Source organism: Calonectris borealis, chromosome 11 (genome assembly GCF_964195595.1).
Source record: "Calonectris borealis chromosome 11, bCalBor7.hap1.2, whole genome shotgun sequence".
NCBI lineage: Eukaryota > Metazoa > Chordata > Aves > Procellariiformes > Procellariidae > Calonectris > Calonectris borealis.
The window spans coordinates 20,483,012-20,502,122 of record NC_134322.1 but is presented as its reverse complement, the minus strand read 5'-3'; positions in this window follow the sequence as shown (position 1 = coordinate 20,502,122).

Genomic DNA, 19,111 nt, shown 5'->3' with positions numbered 1-19,111 from the left:
CACAGCCGGCCTTAACCTTGCTCTGGTCTTAGCCTCTGATGCTAGATTTCTTGGCAGGTTTTTTTATTTTCTTATTTTTCTTCTTTTCTTGCTTTCAAATGATCTTTTTTTCTCAGCTGGATGGTGGAATTTTATTTTTGTCTTGACCTTCAGTGCAACAGTGGCAGTACATGAGGTCACACTCACAGTGGTGACCAAGTCAAGCAATACTAGTTTCTCCAGGCTATACGACATAGATAATATCAAGGGTTTAGACACTAATGCAGCCAGAACTCATCACCAGGCTCAGGCAGCAAAGAAGATTACCAAAAAGATGTCTGTGACTCGGCCTCTACTTGATCCATTTTCCTTTTTGCCTGCGTGTGTTTTGACCTAAACTGCCATTGCCTTCCTGAACTGTGACAGAATGACTTGACACACTGATTGCAAAAGCTATACTCAAAACTGCATGAGCAACCATAATTCTGGCATCTTTTTCCTGTTCTAGATTGCAATGATGTTTGGCATGACTTTGAGAGACCGCAGGTGGAAGGAACTAGGTTGGTGGGAAGGAAGATGGTGGAGGATGTGGCCGAGATGTGTCTAGAGGAGCTCCCCCAAATCAGTTGTGTAAAGCATGTTCAGGATGCCAAAAGCTGTCTGTTTCTTTGAACAGATTATTTATGTGTGGCATCTTGTTTATAGCTTTTACCCTTGTTGGATCAGGGCGGTCATTTTTCATTACAAAGCTCAGACAAGCAGTGACGGCTGCAGCCCAAGATCTTGGCGCAAAGGGCAGTTTTAGCCTCTGCTCCCCAGCGCACACGTGCTGGCCACGCGTTTGCTCCCAGAGGACTTTGGCAGGAGTTTCTGGTGTTGGTGCTGGGAGGTGCGGTGACGAGCAGATAAGTGTTGGCAGACAAATGATGGCAGCTTTGTCTCTTGACAAATTCAGATAAGATGCATCTCCAGGGACATTCTGCACCACCACTGACCCACTTGTTTTCCTTTGTGAAAGACACCTCTAGTCTCACAGGGCTGAGTCCACAGGATGCCAGTGACAAAAAGACTTCTGGTTATCTTCCGCTGTTGGCTGAAGGCTGACTTTGGTGGGTCAGGTACATCCAGGGAAAGGAATTTTAGGGAGTATGGAGTATTTCTTGTTCACATGCTAAATCCTTTAGTACCAAATGTTTAGGGGTTTGTGCCCTTCTTACATATCAGACAGATTTTTGGAAAGCAAATCCCATATATATTTGGTTTTAACACAATGTTTGGCCATTTGACGTTTGGCTTTTAATATTAATTTATACTGAAATTATTCTTTCTTTTTGCTTATTAGCACCTGGGCTACTCCACTGTTCTGCGTACTTTTTTGTGTGTGTGTGTGATTCTTTTAGAATCATGGAGTCCTTTAAGGTGCTGTGTAACAGTCTAGGAAGAAAGATGTTTTTGCAGTTTCCAGAATGTTTTCTCCATTTCCCAGCTGGCATCCAACATCCTGAAATAAATAAAATTCAAGGGAGAGCTTACCCAGGAGAAAAACAGGGATGGGTGTTGCTGGTTTATAATTCGAGCTGACAGAAGCAGGGTAAATGGGAGTGTCTTAGTAAGAAGAGAATATGAATGAAGGAATTACTTTGTGCTACTTCTGCGAAAGGTAGTCACTCCATGGAGTGAATTTCAGTATTGTTGTTCATCATATTTCAGCCTTCAAACAGAGAAAGCAATTTTGTTGTGGAAAAAGCTGAGCTAAATAATGCTTTCAGGTCTGCGTTCCACAGCAGCATCATATAAAAGAGAGACCATACCAAGACAGAAAGAGAGAACCCAATGTAATGCAAGACACTTTTCTAGTTGTGCCTTTCTTTTCTCTTCCTCCCTTTTTCTATAAAGATGGATGAAAGACAATAGCAGGAACAACCAGACAGCACCCACACCATACATTTCTCTGCAGGAGAAGCAGGTTGGTCCAACAGTTTGAAGTACAGGCCTTTGAATCAAATCGCTTCTAATCCTACAGATTAAAAGACTTCCATATGACTGTTGTATTTAGAGCTCAAATGCAGTAAGTCTTACACAGTTCTCCTAAGGCAGTGAGAGATCTTTCCAGGAGGAGAGTAAAACTTAATTTTCATACCTAGCTATAGATGAAAAAAAAAACACAGCAACTGAAGTTTTTTTCCCACATGAGTGAGTTTAGGAGATTAAGAATGAAAACTTGGGAAACCTCTCTAGAATATTTACTTAAGAAATTTAGGTCAGTCCAATCAATCGTGTCCAAGATCCGCAAGTGAATCTACAAAGGTGGATAAGACATAGTAATCTATGCATAGACGATGTCAAAGTTGGAGCTAGTTGGGGCAGCTAATTAAAAAGATCACAAAGACGTTTTGACATTGGCGTATTTTCAGTAACAAACTGAGAAAAGGGTTTGTAAAATTCATGTTGGACAATTTGTAAGGAAAAAATCAAATAGTCGCATTCCCCTATGTCTTGTGCCACAGCAGCAAAGCCACAGGAGTTAGGTGAGCTGTAAACTAAGAACATGGCAGGTTGGATATTTCAGTAAGAACATGACTGAATATTTAGTTTTGGTACCACATGGTTTGAGATACAATCTTTGCTGTTGTAATTTTTTTTTTTTATAATACAGTATCCTCAGTGCCACCATGTAATCTTCAAGAATATGAATTTAAGCTTCACTTTTGATTGTATATTGCTTATAATCACTACACAAAATCCCTAATATCAAAATAAGTAGATTAATAACTGCCAGAGGAGAACGCATTTATTCCTAACACTAGCTGTATGGCAACAAGTCTGTGCTGCGTGAGCCAGGGTCACAAAAGACACTGAAAGTCAAGTTCCTTACCCATGCTAGGGCTCCACTGAGAAATAACGCTCCCTAGATTTCTCATCCCCTGGGTTATTAATTACCTCAGACTGATGTTTATTACTTGATTCAGTGATAGCAATTCAAGTTGCTGTGATAATTTTTCCTCTAAAATGCTGGCATTCAGGAAGTCAAAAAGTTTGTTTTAATCTCTTAAAAGAGCTGCCCTTTAGACAGACATACACAACTCTAAAATCCCTCTAAAAGTCCCTCCCAAGCATTCAGCAGACTCTCAGTAAATCAGATGATAATGCTGTCTTGTAAATATCTAGAGATAGCACATGAACTGTTCTAAAGTTCAGGTCGGGTATAAGGAGAGGCTCAAGTATCATGGAAGCTGCTTTTCAAAACTTATTTCTGGGGCTTGTACATGTTACTTCTCCAGATGAAGAAAAGAGGTGTTTAAGATGATTTTTACTTGTGAGAGAAGTGCTAGTGTATGGGATCTTGCACAAAGTGTGTTTGGGAGAACCACCTTGCTGTGAAGAGTTTATTAGCACCAAAAGGGAAATTCAGTAGAGTAAACATGCTTACGTCCAAATAGATCATATCATAAAAGAATAGGATGGTGAACTTTAACTATTCTGAAAACAGGCACCTATTTTCAGGTTGCAGTACCATTGGTCCTCCAGTATCGTTAGGGAGCTTGAAAAATTGCCTTTTCTAGTTACTCAGCAGAGTCTAAGTGTATGCAAAATCTTTTCCCAGGGATGTCAGGAAGGAGAAGGACTATTTTGTGCTGATGGCAGATTAACTGGATTCTGAGTTGTGAGCATGAGGTCTTCATTTCAGGAAGTACGACAAGCGACTGGGGAACCTCAGACTACACTGTCCAGCGCTTACGGCAGTCTGTGAAATATCAGGCTTAACAGCCATAGAGATGACATCTGTTTTGGTTCAGGCTGTGGTTGTTACTGACATGCTTGTTTTAAATGGATGGCATCTGTTGCCTTCTTTCTGAAACACTGCTGGAAACTGAGGGGGGAGGCACAGTTCAGCTTTCTTACTTCAGGATTTTTTGCAAGCCCAGGCACTGCTGGCCGAGCTTTCACCCCTAAGCCTCCAGAAACAAGTGTTTTCCCTCTCAGGAAGGTAGAGCTCACCTGCCATCTGCTCACACACGCTCTGGAGAGCCAAATTGCTTCCTCTCCTCACTCACTGCAGGAGAATGCTTAATTTGGCAAGTACCACTATGTGCATTTCTCACATCTGGAGGGAAGAAAGCGAGTGCTGGGTACCACTGTTAGGCACATCCCAGCTGCAGAGAGCCCAGAGCCCCATCTCTTCAGAGAGGGACGGCAGCAGGGAACACATTCCATACATCCACAAGAAAGAAATTTGGGGGATTTAGTGAAACAGTTGGCAAGAATGATCATAAAGTTACACCCTTCAGCACCAGGCACTGCAATTCCCTAGCGCGCAAGGGAAGTATGGATGGTATTAAAGCTCTTTTTAACTGCTGATTGCTATTAAATGCTTCTAATATGATGACAGCTTATCCACACCTGACAATCTTCAGTCATTCGTGGAAACCTCCACAGCAGGACAAGCCACTTTCTGCGTTTTGTTTTCTGGTGAGTTGGGACCTGGCTCACAGCAAGTTCTGTTTTCAGCCCAGATATTCACTGTGACCCAAGGGACAGAGAGAGATGTTGGAGGTGTGCTCAGGACTTCTTAATATATTGCACTGAATGAGGTGTTTAGCAAGATAAAACCCAACTCATTAAGCTAACGACCATTCAAAACCATCCCCATCCTTCCTAGAAACTGGTAACAGTTTGAGATAAGAACACTATATCATCTGTCTTAGAAAATGGTCCCAAGTCAGGACTAGGTAAGAGTCCCACAGACCTGTGTATTTAGGAGAACCCAAGAGGCATATTGGGGAAGAAGTCCGTTGTGGGAGCAGACAGCTCCAGTCTTTCTGTCTAAATACTGTCAAACACACTTTTGCTGGAGGTGGGAAACCCCCAGCTCTACAGGGAGAGACCTTCAATCTACACCCTAAAATAGGAGGGGTGCGTGAGCCAACCAATCTCCCTCACCCCTGGACTCTAGCTGAGAGAGGCAGTTTTGCTGCCACATGCCATTGCAGCTCTCTCCACAAAAAAGGGTTGTGCTTCCTTCTCGGGGTGCAGGCAGGGACGCAGGCAGAGTCTCTTTTCTGACACCTCTTCGACTACTAGAATTAAATCTTCCCTTCACAGCTATTGTAGCTTGCAGGAGGCTGGATCAAGTGGCTCCTGCAGATGGCATCTGCATCCTAGGGATGGAGTGAAACCTAGGCTAGAGCACAGCAAGACTCTCATTCGATGCAGTGCATTGGAGAGCAATCAAAGGAGCTTAGACAAACTCTGAACCCTACTTCCGTCACTCTGCTTCTGTTCAGCTTCCCACCAGGATCACCCATATGCAGCTCTTCAGCAGAAGAGGAGCTGCTCCGGTCCTGCTGTCCTGTCTTCTTCAGCACAGGCACTCTCAACTATTTTCTTTTAAATGTACACACTCTATTGCTCACTTCCAAGTGCAGTTAGAGGCCAGTCTTCCAGCCCCTCTTCATCCCTGCATTGCTACCAAAGGTTTCTGCACCCCATCAGCCACAGCAGAGGCAGAAACAATTAATTGTTATTGCTGGTTGTGCAATCCTCACCATCTTAAAGTTTCACCTCCACATGGCCTGTACAAGGAAATCCCTGTCCTAGTGCCTCTGCTGAGCAGCCCCAAGGCAGATGAGGAGTCGGCTGGCTACAGCAGAGCTCACCTTGTCCCATCGGTGCAGGAAGAACCAGTTAGAGCTATACACTCCTGGTGCCCAAGCCCAGTGTAGAGGGGAGAGCAGAGCAAGAGGAACCTGACATCTCCCATACTCATAGCCTCACTTGTTTGTGTGTGCAATTTCATTTGCTTAGTGGTAACCCCCCGCCATGCTCTACTCATCAATTTTGTGCTGAAGGTTGTTGCTGGGAAGTGCGGAGAGGATTGGGATGGAGACTGCTAGGCCTGAAGCAAACATACAGGGGAGGAGGAGGAGGATGAGGAGGAGGAAGTGGAAGAGCAAGCCTCTGCGCTAAGCTGAGCAGGATGGTGCAGCTTCAAGAAGAAGGACAGCAACAGCAGGAAGTGGCATTTGCTGGAAGCATTTTTAAAACCAGTTGGGGAACAGCTGTGCTGATTTTAATCCAACTGCACTGAAGTGCCTCCAGAAGAGCCATAAAGCCCTTTGATACCTACCGCCCAGGCAATAAAATGTTAATCTCAGTTGAAAGTCTTTGTTCTCTTAGTAGCGGTATTTTTCTATTTAGAAATAATATACTGCTGCCTCCAATCAGAGGCCCCACTGTAATATGGACCGTGCATGGCTAACAGAGACTGCTCCTGCTGTTAGCATCCGAGAGATGACAGACGGCTGGGGAAGCCCAGAGTACCAGTGACCATCAGGAGCAGTGGCACAGCCCTTCTGCTGCCACACCACTCTCCTGTGTGTCAGAGACTCCTTGACGCAGGCGGGTTTTCTGAGGAGGAATAATATTGTGGCTCTGGGGATTTTTACAAATGTGTGAAAGTCAAAGAGAGCTACCAGGGCAAGTTTAAAAAGGAGCAGGCTGAGGTTTCAAGGGCAGGTGTGAGACAGATTCTCAAACGCATATAAGACGATAAATCAGTAGAGGAGAGGCCCTGAAGGGCTACAAGATCATTTCTAAACCATCCTAGTGAAGTTAGTAGTCAGTCTCCCTCTGGGAGGTCGCAGACTCCCATGATGTATGTATGGTCTCCTTGGATAACAGATTAAACCTTATTAATATAGGCTGCCAGCTGTACTTTCAGCACTGATCTGTAAGTACAGCTATTCCAATGGTGTGCGTGTCCCTTACACTTACAGCCTTGTTCTCAACAGACCTTAGTGACAACTTCATATTTTGTTGTACGTAGAACAGGCCTGCCCTGTTGCTTGGGGTTCACGAGGGCTCAGGCTGTGCCTGCGTTATCATCCAGGAATCCTGTGATGAGTTTGACAGAAATGAACCAGGCTTTCTACTTCACCATCTGTTTTGTCCCATCCTTGAATCATCTCAGTTCCCTCTCCAGAACTTCCAGCTCAAAATATGTTTTTTCTGTTCCATTTCATTTAATTTATGTCCCAAATTTTTTTAAAGATCAGAGGAAGTGACACAAAAGGACACTCCAGCCTTGCTGCATTATCAGATAGCATTAGGTGTGAAGTGATAAGGTGACTAGTATTCTGTTTTAGAAGTGCATATAGTTTAGATTTCTTTCTGTCAGATCTTTTCATCATTTCCAGGGATTAGGAGAATCTCCAGGCTGCCAAAAAGCTGTTACCCTAAGCAGGCATCTTCCATATCATCAGACTGAAGCTCACGCCATCATCTAAAACAGGAAGAGGAACTTGGAACTAGCTTTCCCATGTCTCTTGTAATACCGTTGAGTGCCAAAATTACTGGGATGTTTTCTGTAAGTGGCTTCTTTTTCAGTAGAAATCCTACCCTAAACCTACTGAATTTTCCTGGCTAATGTTCCATCGCTGACAGGAGAGATTTGGGGCCTGACTGTTTCATGTTTCTTGACAAAAAGAACTGTATTTCTGAAAACATTCTGACTATTTTCCACTTAATGCTGTTTGCTGAGATATCTCATTTTGCAGAGGGCACTAGAGATGCTACTTGTACTATCTGCAAGTAAAGCGAGGCCGTAATGTACTTCCATTATTCAGCATGTACTGTTCATGTTTTCATGATCTCAGCGATGATTTCCTGCCTCAGACTCTTTGGTACACATCACCTGGAGATTCTACATAACTCTTCCTCCTTCTAGCTTTTGTCTATTTCTGCTCCTACTGCATTAATAGGCTTCATTATATTATTATCTTTGTTGCCATCAGAATCTAAAGCTGAGGTGAGTTCTAGGCATAGCTTGTTTCCATTATTATCTTTATTGGCATTTTGAAGGAATCATTTGTCTTCATTATCTGCAGCTGCATCCTGAAGGATTTTGAAAAGGTGCATGCAATATTTTCCTCTTATGAGAGCTTGATTTTTATACAGGGCTTTCCCCCCTCCTCCTGCCTGTTAAAAAAAAATTTCCGCTCCACTGCTGGCGTGACGGTATAGAAAAGCGTCTCACAGATGGGCTGACTCTCCAAGAGGCAAGAATCTTAAAATCCAGCAGATCCTAGTCTAAACTCCACTCCTTCCCTGCTGCATTATGAATCAGTGTACCCTGATGTAGTTTCTTTCCCTCTGCAGTTTTTAGCATACTCCATCTTTTTAATTTCCTCTGTAGCTCTGCCTACAGCTGGCAAACTAATCACTGCCTGAGCAATACACCTCAAAATATTTGTTTATGCTGAATGACTCTAGTTGGATTTTCTGTTTCCCATCATCTGCTGGTCATCTTAATCTATATCAATGTTTGGTTCACAGTACTGAGCTCAAAGAACAATTATTTTATTCAGGGAAGGAAGTGAAGCAGTAGAAAAAAACATAGTGTGAGCTAGCTGTGAAAATGAGTGTTCAGCATACTTTTAGCATGAAGAAAAGCAGAGATTTTTAGCAATAGCACAGGTAAGACGGTTACAACGTCATTGTGTGGACTTACATAAATGTACAATTCAGTTTCTTCCCCCTATAGGGTCTACATGAGTACAGACCTCTGTTCCCATGGAATATTTAATATTGCAAACATCTGGCTTAGACTTAGACAGCTGTTGAACATAGGTAATTTCAGCTTCACTCCTTTTGCCTTCAGTCAATCCCTCCCATAGCCTTTGTTGCTGTGACCTAGATTGTGAGCAAATGCTTTCTGATGGCATTTCAAAGGAAACTAATCTTGCACTCAAACGTCCTCGATTCATCTGTGCTCCATACTCTGTGCATGCATAAGTTTATTTCTGCCTCCATTCTTGAGCAGCAAATCCTTAAAGATCTGTCCTTACGCACAGACTCACCTGCAGGGCACAACCTATGGAAAGAAGACTTACAGGGCTTTTCTTTCTCCAAAAGCAAAGCTGCTGCTGGCTATAGGGACTAGAGATTTATAAATACTGTTCAAAGTTTTTCAAAATTTTACCATATAAAGCAAAATAAAAGCCTTAATTAACAGCTGCAAAAACATGTCATAAGACTGATAATGACACCCCAGCAATTACGACTTACCCTGGTTATACTGTGCTAATGAAATTCCCTATCCAATTATGCTGCCTGAGTGGAGTAACATACAGTCAATAATACACCATGTGGAGAGCAAGATACCAGTATTAGCGTTTTCCTTGGAGTGAGACGTCCTCACATCCTCTTGAGCTCTGGGATCAATAACGAGATGGAGCAAAAGAAAAATGCAAGTAAGAAAGCCAGCTGCTCAAAGAATCCTTTTAAGTTGATGTATGTACTGTTGGATTTCTGCATGAAAATGGTGACACTGAAATGGCCCTTAGAGAATGATGTATCAATATTAGCACTGCTAAATGTGCAGCTTACATACATCATATATGAGGCAACTTTTGCTTTGTTCATTTATTTCTCCAAACTATACTGCCCATTCCCTTCCCCAGTTAAAGGTGCTGAAGCATCTGCTGTTGCAAACCATAAACCCGTCCTTACTGTTTTCACACAGACAATGCCATTGTCCTGTTCACGCATTATTAAAGCTTTCCTATTACAAGGGGACAGTCTGATTTAAGCCTTGCTGGCACTATCACATTTACGCAAGCACTTACTCCATAAGAGGGACTGCTCCAGAGAAAGTGCTGGATATATGGACTTGAAACATGCACTATCATACTCCCAGCTATGGAAGGGTTTGAGTTTGCATCCCTCTGATGCTTCCTTTCATAAACTAAGAGCATCCTCCATGCAACAGTAACAAATAACACAACTCTCTTTCCAGTCCCCTCCCAGGACATCACTGGGATTATTCCTGCACGCATGTACTCATTTACTCAAGTGGAGCGTTCCGTGCTGCCTACTGAAGCTAAGGCACGGATGCAAAGGGGAATGAAATCAGCTGCAGTAACGCCTGGCACTGAGGGCCAGGGCTGATGGGCTTCCTTCCAGGGACATCTGGTCATTAACCCTCACAGAATAAGGGCTTTTAGGTCCTTTCAGTCAGGACAATGAGCTGTATGCTAGGAAATGCTAACTTCATGCAGCAGAGGCTTAATCACACCTTTTGGGACTTTAAAAGCTGGTAGCTATTGATTGAGGCAAGGGTGGTGAAGCGAGGTCACAGCTGCCTTCATCTTTCATATGGGGTCCATGGAGACCACACGTAGTAGCATGCAGAGTTCCCTATTGATTCAGGTGGCTTGGCAATTAAAAAGCCCTGTTTTCATCCTTTCAGTCATTTACCCTTCACCAGATGAAGCCAAGTGGGCTCAGCCAGCTATCATGGTTGCCCAAACCAAGCTGGATGCACTCAGCTGTAACTCCAGATTAAAGCTGAGCACAGCTTCATTTCACGCAAGTGAGGGTTGTCCTGAGACACACCACCACAACAGATGGGGCAGTGTTTCCCAGGCCCAGATTGAGCCAAGAACCCAGTGAAGTGAAAATGGTGTGGCTCTGGAGGAAGGCCTTGCTGTGGAGAGAGCTGAGAGGAGAGGCACTGAAGCAAGGCCATGTGAATGATTTCTTTTCTGTGCTGCTCTAATCCTCCTCCTGTCCCTCCAGCTCACCACTGAAATACGAGAGATGACAACCTGCATGTGGACCATTTGAACCCTGGGGGGGAAAGGAGTGTGTCCTTCTGTCCCCAGGACTATTGCCCCAGGGCATTTACAGAGACTGAAGCTTGGGAGGTCCTCAAACGTCTTTGTACAGCACCTAGCACAGTAGAGTCCGGTGCGGTAGAGGGACTCAGTCCTCCAGTGCACTCCAATAATATAAATGGTGAATAGCCATGGCAAAGGCACAGTCTCAGCCCACAGTCAGCTCTGGGGCTTAAAGCACACATGAACTTCCCAGCAGGGAAATGGATGTGTCTTTTCATAAATCACTTCGTTGCCCAAATAAAATAAAAGGCCATTTCATTTTCATAGCCACAGTTTTATAAAACAATAATCAAAAGTGCCCAGTTTATCATACACACAGATGATCAGACAGCTGAATAATGCATTCAAACTACAGAGATTTCCAGAAACAATAGAGGACTTTACCACGTGTTATGGAGAATACAACATCTCTGGTGCAGGCTTCATGCAGGCTGAATGCCTTCTGGCTATCCTTGCAACACTAAGCATGAGAAGACAGTAGTTATTATACTAATATAAGACAAACTATGCCCTTAAAGTCATATATATAAAGGGCACCGTTGCTATTTTTATAGTCAGAAATGCAGCTGGCACTTTAGAGATGAATCTTAAAAGAAATTCCTTATGGCCACACCAGTAGCTTCCCTCAACAGCCTTGCACCAAGATCTCCCAGTGCAGAAGTGTGTGTGTGCATGGACAACACATGCTAAGCAGCCTTTGAGCAAGTAACCATATTGCTTTCAAGTGAGCAGCATTCAATGTACTGATTGCAGGACTGAGGCCTTAAGCAGGTGGAGTGAAAGAGCTATGTAAGACATCCTTAAATATAAGGACACTCTTGCATCTATTTTCAAGGGATAAAAGTGTGTCCCACACAAACATCTTCCGTTTTGGTAAATCATGGCCGCAATCCCTGACCATCCACCTTCCTGTCATCTCCCGCGTTCCTGTGCCTTATTCTTAGACTCACCCAGAAAGGCACATCCTGACTCTGGCCAAGCAGGGGCAGAGGAGGAACAAGAGCTGCTGCCTTGACCAAAGGCAAGTTGTTTTGGTCTGCTGATTGGCACTGGCTCTGTGTATAGCATTCCCTACCCTGTTGCTCCATGATATCTCACATTTGCGTGAGGCATAGGTCTTCTCACATTTTATTTCCATGGATAACCCTCCAAAGCCAGTTAGTTCCTTCCATCTTTCTAGTTTCTTCCATCTTCTGTGCAGCAATACTAAACTCTGGACAGTGCAGTGACTCAGTGGACTCTACTGGGAACATAAGCCCAAACTACAGAGAGAAGAGTTTATTTTAAAAAGCACCTTTACATATATGTGGGTAACTATGATAGTAAAATCCTTGCAAGGCAATAATGCAGTTTTGTAGGAATGAGCTAAAAATTGCTGCCCAGATTGCAGTATAACAGAATGATTGTACACCTCCCAGGACCGGGTAACTGAGAGGGAGATTCATGCCATTCCCAGCCAGTGAACACCAGGATGTTTGTAGGTTCTCATCATTTCCTTGAGACTGATCTCATCTGTTTATGACCAGCTTATGTGAACTGTTCTCTTTACCAGATGCACATTAGTGGCCTGCCATCAGATTCTTATGCTCTACTCAACACAAAGAGTGGCCGCCCCCAGCCATCCCCATGGGCCATCGCCTGCTTCTGCCTCCAGTCACCCAGCTGTGACAGCTGCTGTCTGTGAGAGGAACTCTGTAACCGTGTCACTGTTGAATCAGCTCCAAAAACTTATTGTCGTGCTTATAGAGGCATGTCTTTTAAATTCTTATCCCAATTATCTTCTTCTTCAAGATACAAACTTCTTCTCCTGTCCCAGCAATTTCCTTCTGTATTTGCTTTATGTTATTAGATGATAAAATCTGGCTAATGGGCACCCTAATTATTGCAGCATCCAAATGACAGGCTTCAGGCAAAATGATAATTACTTATTCAAAAGTATTCATAAAATTAACATATCCTGAATAAGTTCAAGCTTAATTTAACAGGCCACTGCACTTATTACAAACATTTAGCACATGTGATTGTTTAAACTTAGTAGAGAGAGACTTACTCTTTCACAAGATAACAAGGTCAAAAGTAGATGTAACCACAATTTGCCCTAATAAGAGCAACTGTCAAACAGTTTAGGGAACTATACAGCAATTTGTTCAAATGCATGTAAGTTAAAAAAGCATACAAAGAAGCTCTTCCCAGGCTTTTAATTATGGCAGAATATTCAAACTCTGCCTTAAATTCTGTTTCTCAGCCAAAATCAAGAAGAAAAAAAAGGTAGAAAAAGTTGTAAATTCCCTCTCTCTCCTCCCCCCTACCTTGGCACAAATTCAGGGCTTTATTCTGAGATCCTTCTATGGTTCCAAGTATTGTACTTGAGGTTTTTTTAACTTTTATCTACAATGCAGAGTGTTCCCCACTGACATACTCATAACACAGAGAATACTATCTGTGGTGAGAGGGGAAAGAGCTGTTTGAGTTTTGTACGGAAAATCTTGTGTGCCATAGTGTCAATCCACACGGTAAAATCAAAAGCTTTGGGAAAATAATAGAATGGTACATTTCATAGCACTGTTCACCCTACCTGCAGGAGTATATAGTATTCCCTTCTGTCACTAAAACTGTGTCAGCTGTACATGTCTCATTGTATTTTAGCCTGGTTTCCCAAGATTGGCTGAGGTCTGTGTTGTCATGCCATCTGTCCGTCTTTTAGTCAGGTAGCAGTGAATAACTTTTGAACAAAATCGGTCCCTTTCTAATAAACTGAAAGAAAGGCAAGAGAGTACTGTATTCATCTTTAGCTGTGACTACCACAGCTGTGTGAAAACTAGGTACTCTGATGTGATGGTTGTTTCACACACACACAAACACACACTACACCTTTCTTGCCTCCTTCTTCCCTTTCTTGAAAATGTAATTTTGTGTCCATCGTGCTTGGGACCCTAGCTATGGGGTTAGGAGAAACATTGCAAGATGTCCCCCACCCCAAGTCCTGGAGTATCTTCTTAGATATTTTTCCAGCAGGATGAAATGTCAGCGATAAATCAGTGAATTAATTCATTCTCCTATTACTTAAACAATAGCAAGGAAGAAAGCTCTGTCCCTGAAAATGGTCCTTTCACAGCATTCTGACCATTCCCATAGCTGCCCTATGACCTGTTTTGAAGATTCTCTCTGTTGCTGCAACTAGGCCAACAACTGCGACATTTATGTATAACCTGTGCTAATGGAAAGCATTACAGATCCTTACTATTTGTTCTTCATGTTCAACGCAAAGTATTGATATAAAGTTCATTAAAGGAATTAGGAAATAAATCACCCTTGAGAGAACATGATGCCAGTCAGGTCCAGATGATTCCAATTTACTTCACTAAAATACTTTTGATTAAAACACACTGCTGATGACGTGTCTTAAAAGGAACTTGGACCTCAGGCTCTGTAATAACTGCAATATGTTCTCAGTCTCTAGCCTTACCACAGACTGCATAAGCTCAGTGTTAAAAACTCCTGCAAAAAGAGTTATTAGGTGCTTACTTCAGACACAGACTTCTCACTGTAGTCATTGCTGATGTCCTGGCACACCCTATGGAGGAACAAATGGAAATTAATATAATTATTTAGATGTTCCAGACTCACTATGCATCATTATGGCACAGTGTCAATTTTACATAAACTTCCACATATGGAACATTTTAAAAATCTCCCAACTGCAGCAAGAGAAATGGAAAGAAATAGCTTCAGCAATCGGCAACCTCTTAATAGCATCAAAATCTCAGCATTGACATAGACAATAAATTAGTGCTCAAAAGGTCTCTCTGAGTAACATTGATAACACTGCTTTCCATCAAGATTGTTTTAAATCACTGATCTTACTCGAGAGATGCTAAGATAAACCTTCATCTTGTGGATGTATTTTCTGGGCAGAATAGAAGCTAAACACAAAGGATAGCAAACTTTTTATAATTTACTCACAGTGGGTAGAATCCCTAAGTCCTTGGTCATCAAAGCTGCTGTATATTTCACTGATGCTGTCTGTCTTAGCCCAACCTGAGATGCCAAAAATTCTCAATGCATTTAAAAAGGTGACAGGTCTCTCTGAAAGAGACTGACAAGTCTCTTTTTTTACTCTCAGGGGTAAAAAAGTACTGCCATTTTTTTGAGTATGTGGAACACAAAGGTGAGGAAATGGAGTGAATGGGACACAAGCACATAGAGGTATTTTCAAGGCATGGTTTGGAGGCAGACTAGCTGTATGTCTTTCAGCCTGCTAAAGGGATATACAGGCTCAAAGGGGTCTCAGGGAAGAGTCTTAGGCAGCAGATACTGGAGGAGAAAGGATCTTTGCACTGACCCACCATAGCTATTCCTATCTGCAGTTTCTGTAAGATCACTTGATTTCCAATTGCACCTTTATCTCCCAGCGGTGGCAGCTACTTAGACACAAAAGCTTCAGCCCTTTGAAAACTTTCTGTGAAGTCATCAGACCTATGATGAAATCAGTCCACCAGCTCCACATGAACATCTTGTGAAGATTAACGTTGAGATACATATCGACAGGGCTTTTAAGAAATCTGTAGTTCAGTCAGTCACCTAGACCATCACCTCCTTTCTGCTTGAGCAACCGAACTGCCTCTCCCGGTGAGCAGCTGGTTTGTGCGGGAGATAGATCGATAGCAGTATCTAGTAGAAGACTGTGGTATTGCCTGCTGCAGAAACCATTTCAAGCCTCACAACCTTCCTCTCTAGTTGCAGTGTGTGACCCTACAGCAAATTCTAACAGCAAATCGTACTCAAGCTTGTAAAACAGATTAGCTGCCAGATTCCTCTTTGTTTTGAGGCAAAAACCCTAAGTGCCTGCCACAGATCATGTCGGTGGAGCATCACTGGCAGGCCCTCAGATGGAAACAGAATGAGAGATACAAGACAAAATCCCCGGGTTCAGAACTTCACTCTGATTTACCAGAGCGCAGCAAGAGTCAAGTAAGAGCGAACTAAAATTTCAAGAATCTCGGGGGTTTTTTTGCTTCTGATTGAAACTGGCCTCATGTTCTGGGAGGCAATGTGGGAAATGTTGAAAACGAAGAAATTAGCAGAAAGTACTATGACATCTATTCCCACCTATTCCTCCATTATTAATAACAGCATTTTTTTCACCACCCTCCTTAGCCAGCCACCCAGCCATCTGTAATATCAAAGAGAACACCTCAGGTTGTTCCACTTCTGACATGGCAGTATTCAGACAGCGCATATTTTAACAGGATTCAAAGACTCTGGATTCTGCAGCCATGTGGGATTTGGAGCTTCCTGTCAGCAGGAATAGATCTCTTTGCACTCAGAGTGCAAAAACTGATCACTTGAGCTAAAGCAGCACTAACTCTCCAGGGCATACAGCATGCAGCGGGACAGCTCTGTTCTCACACAATAGTAGCTGGTGGTACAGATACGTGTGAACTGAACAATTCAATGCAGTATCATATTTCTGGCTGAGATTTTTTTTTTTTTCATATTTTGGGTTTCCCACAGTGGATTATTTTGAATCCAACTTCACTGCCTGATCTGTTTACTAGTTAGGATGTTTATTTTTCCTGGAGAAAAGAAAAACAATAAATGTTTTATGAAAGCAGCTTAAGAACAAAGTATGGAAAATCAAAGGAAAATCCTAAAATGAACTCAAATTGCCCTAGGGCAGAGAACATGGCTGCTGCATCCTAGTGTTCCACTCATGTGGGGAAGTTTTGTTTTTGTGAAATGTTACACATGTGCCAAGTTGCTGCAGATATCTGTATAACCCTTTCTTTGTCTTGCTGTAGCAGTTGTTATCAGTGTGGTCAATGCCGTGCACAGCATGGTCCCAAGCCTGCAGGCACATAGGTTGGGAGTCAGTTGCCTAATCACAGCCATCTATGTTGTGATGCCCCCAGGTTTTGTCCCTGGTCTGCTGCTGCCTCTCCAAAAAAAGGCACAGATGTCATGCAGAGCCTGTGTTATATGCCAGCTTTGTGCAGATCTCTTGGATACATAGGACATCTAAAATAGCTGTAGACACCTATGTTTAGGCAACTGAATACTCACTTGTACTGTATCCATTCAACCAGCAGGACTGTTTAGGAAACTGCAAGACAAAGCCTTTAGATTTCAGGGAGGAAGACTTCTCACCTTCTTAGCCATCTGTATTCTGCTGACCTGGTGTGGAGAAATACTCTCAAACATAAACAGTAGTATGTAATAAACTCACAGGGAAGAGTTCTCTAATGCATTCACTTATATGGTCAGAAAGTTCTTAGCAACAAAGCCTGAAAGCCATTTGGCCATCACCGTTGAGCACTGGCAGACCTCAGAAGTCTAGCTTCTTGAGCACAGAGACTTGCAAGACAGCAGACATGCAGTGGGTGGTTATGCATACAGTGGTCAATCAGCTGCCATCCAGACAGACGTGAGCTACGTTTGTCACCATTCGATGCCTGTAACCACTGAGTGCTTCCAGGTCAAGTGACAAAGTGCTAAGTAGAACACAGTAGCATGAGGGGAAGGAAGTTTCTGCTTGCTCACTGATACACATAGCTGCAAGCCTGGCTCTGTCCCTGGCTCCACTGCTTGTACCACCACAGGCCTGACGAAAAGCCCTAGTGATGCAGAGAGAGTCTCTTTGATTTGAATCTGGAAGGCAATATCCATAAAATCCCTGGGGCCCTTTTCAGATATCCACATGCTATCAAGCAATCAGCAAACCATTTATGTAACCCTTAGGTGCTCCATTGTCCTGGCACCTTTGCCTATAAAAGTCCCTCCCTCCTACGTGCAGAGAGTGGCCGCCTGAAGCTTTCAGGATCCTATTCTGCTAAGCAACTATTTAACACTCAGACATTGTGAGACTAAATTTTTGTGGATGCCAGCTACAATAACTCAACTCTGCTTCCATCACCTCATCTAGGGAGGGGTGAATTCATGATTTTTTACACAAAAAGTGGATAAAACTGTCTCTGTTGGCCACCCTGGCATTGTTCAACTTCCATGTTCCCAAAAGAGCTTAATCTCAGCAAAGAAAAGAAAGGCAGGAGACAACTGCAAGGCTTTTGGCCAGTAAAATCATTCCAAATCCTTGTGTGCCTAGATCTGAAGAGCTTTTAAATCCAGGAGGACTCACAAGATGGAATTTGGCCTTTGTGCTGTTTCAACAATGAGCCATAAAACTAACACCCTGGACCAATTCTAGTCTCTGTTCATAGGAATTTACCCATGCACCAGTAACTCTAATGTAACTCCATGAAAGTCAATCAAGTGGTGAAGCTTCCACACTGAAATTACTAAAGAAAGGAACCTCTGTCATGCCAGACTGCAAATGAAGCTTAGGGGAACAGTTTCAATCCTGGAAGAAGAAAGTTCCCAGTTAGGCAGGGTAGCTCATATCTCAAGAGCCTGTTTTTAATCATAACCTCTACAACACAGTTACACAGCTCATGCTTTACTACTTGGATACTAGTTGCCAACTGGATGGAAACCTGACTTGTTTTTTTCCAGTTGATGGGAAAACTTTCTGAAGGATATTTGCTTGAGCAGCACAACAGTTTAGCATGAGCCTTCCTAGAAATGAAACAGAAATCGCTGCTTCCATTAAATGCACTCACTTGCTCTAGACAATGTGTACCAGTACCATACCAGTATCTTGCTGAACCCTCACAAACCGTGCATCAGGGCTGCTTTAGACACAGGCAGAAAAGGTAATTGCTAAGAGTAACATTTTTCTGGAATGGCAAAACAGCCCTGCTATCTACTGGCTTTGGCTCTACTACTTGCCTCATCAGCTTGTACCAGCCCCCGCATCCACCACCCACCTTCTGGGAGGTGGAGGCAAAGCACTCTACAGTGTTGGTGGGCTCCTGTTGCTGTAGGGATATGGCATGTGCCAGCATGTCCTGCAACACAGTGCTATTTACTTCTCAGCCTTGATGTGGCAAGACACAGTTTTGTCTGCATCACTGAGATGCTTTGAGCTAGCTCAGCCTGGCACTTTTTATGGAGTCGCTTTGGCACAGCTGATTGCACAAGCAGGTCCAGATACTCCTGAAATGGAATTTGTTTGGAAAAAACCACCCAACTATTTTAATTTGAATCTTAAAGGAAGATAGAAAATAAAGATAGATCGCTGTCATTCCCCCTCATGGTTTCATTCTTACCAGGGGGTAGCTACAGCTGCATCCAAACCACAACGAACTAATTTTAGCCCATGCTTCAATGCGAGCTAACATGCAGTGTATTTAATTGGTACCAACTGAACCAAGGTCTTGCAAACAGGGTTTGGCTTAAGGTTAGAGTGCAGAAGGAAAAGATCCCCCTTTTCAACGGCAATATTGTATCTTGAGTGCTGATGGCAGAGAAATTAAGTGTGAGCTGTCAGAGCAGAGGAGACAGGAAACATCGTATGTTTCTCTCCCATTGTGCTGCTGTAGCTCACACTGCAATGT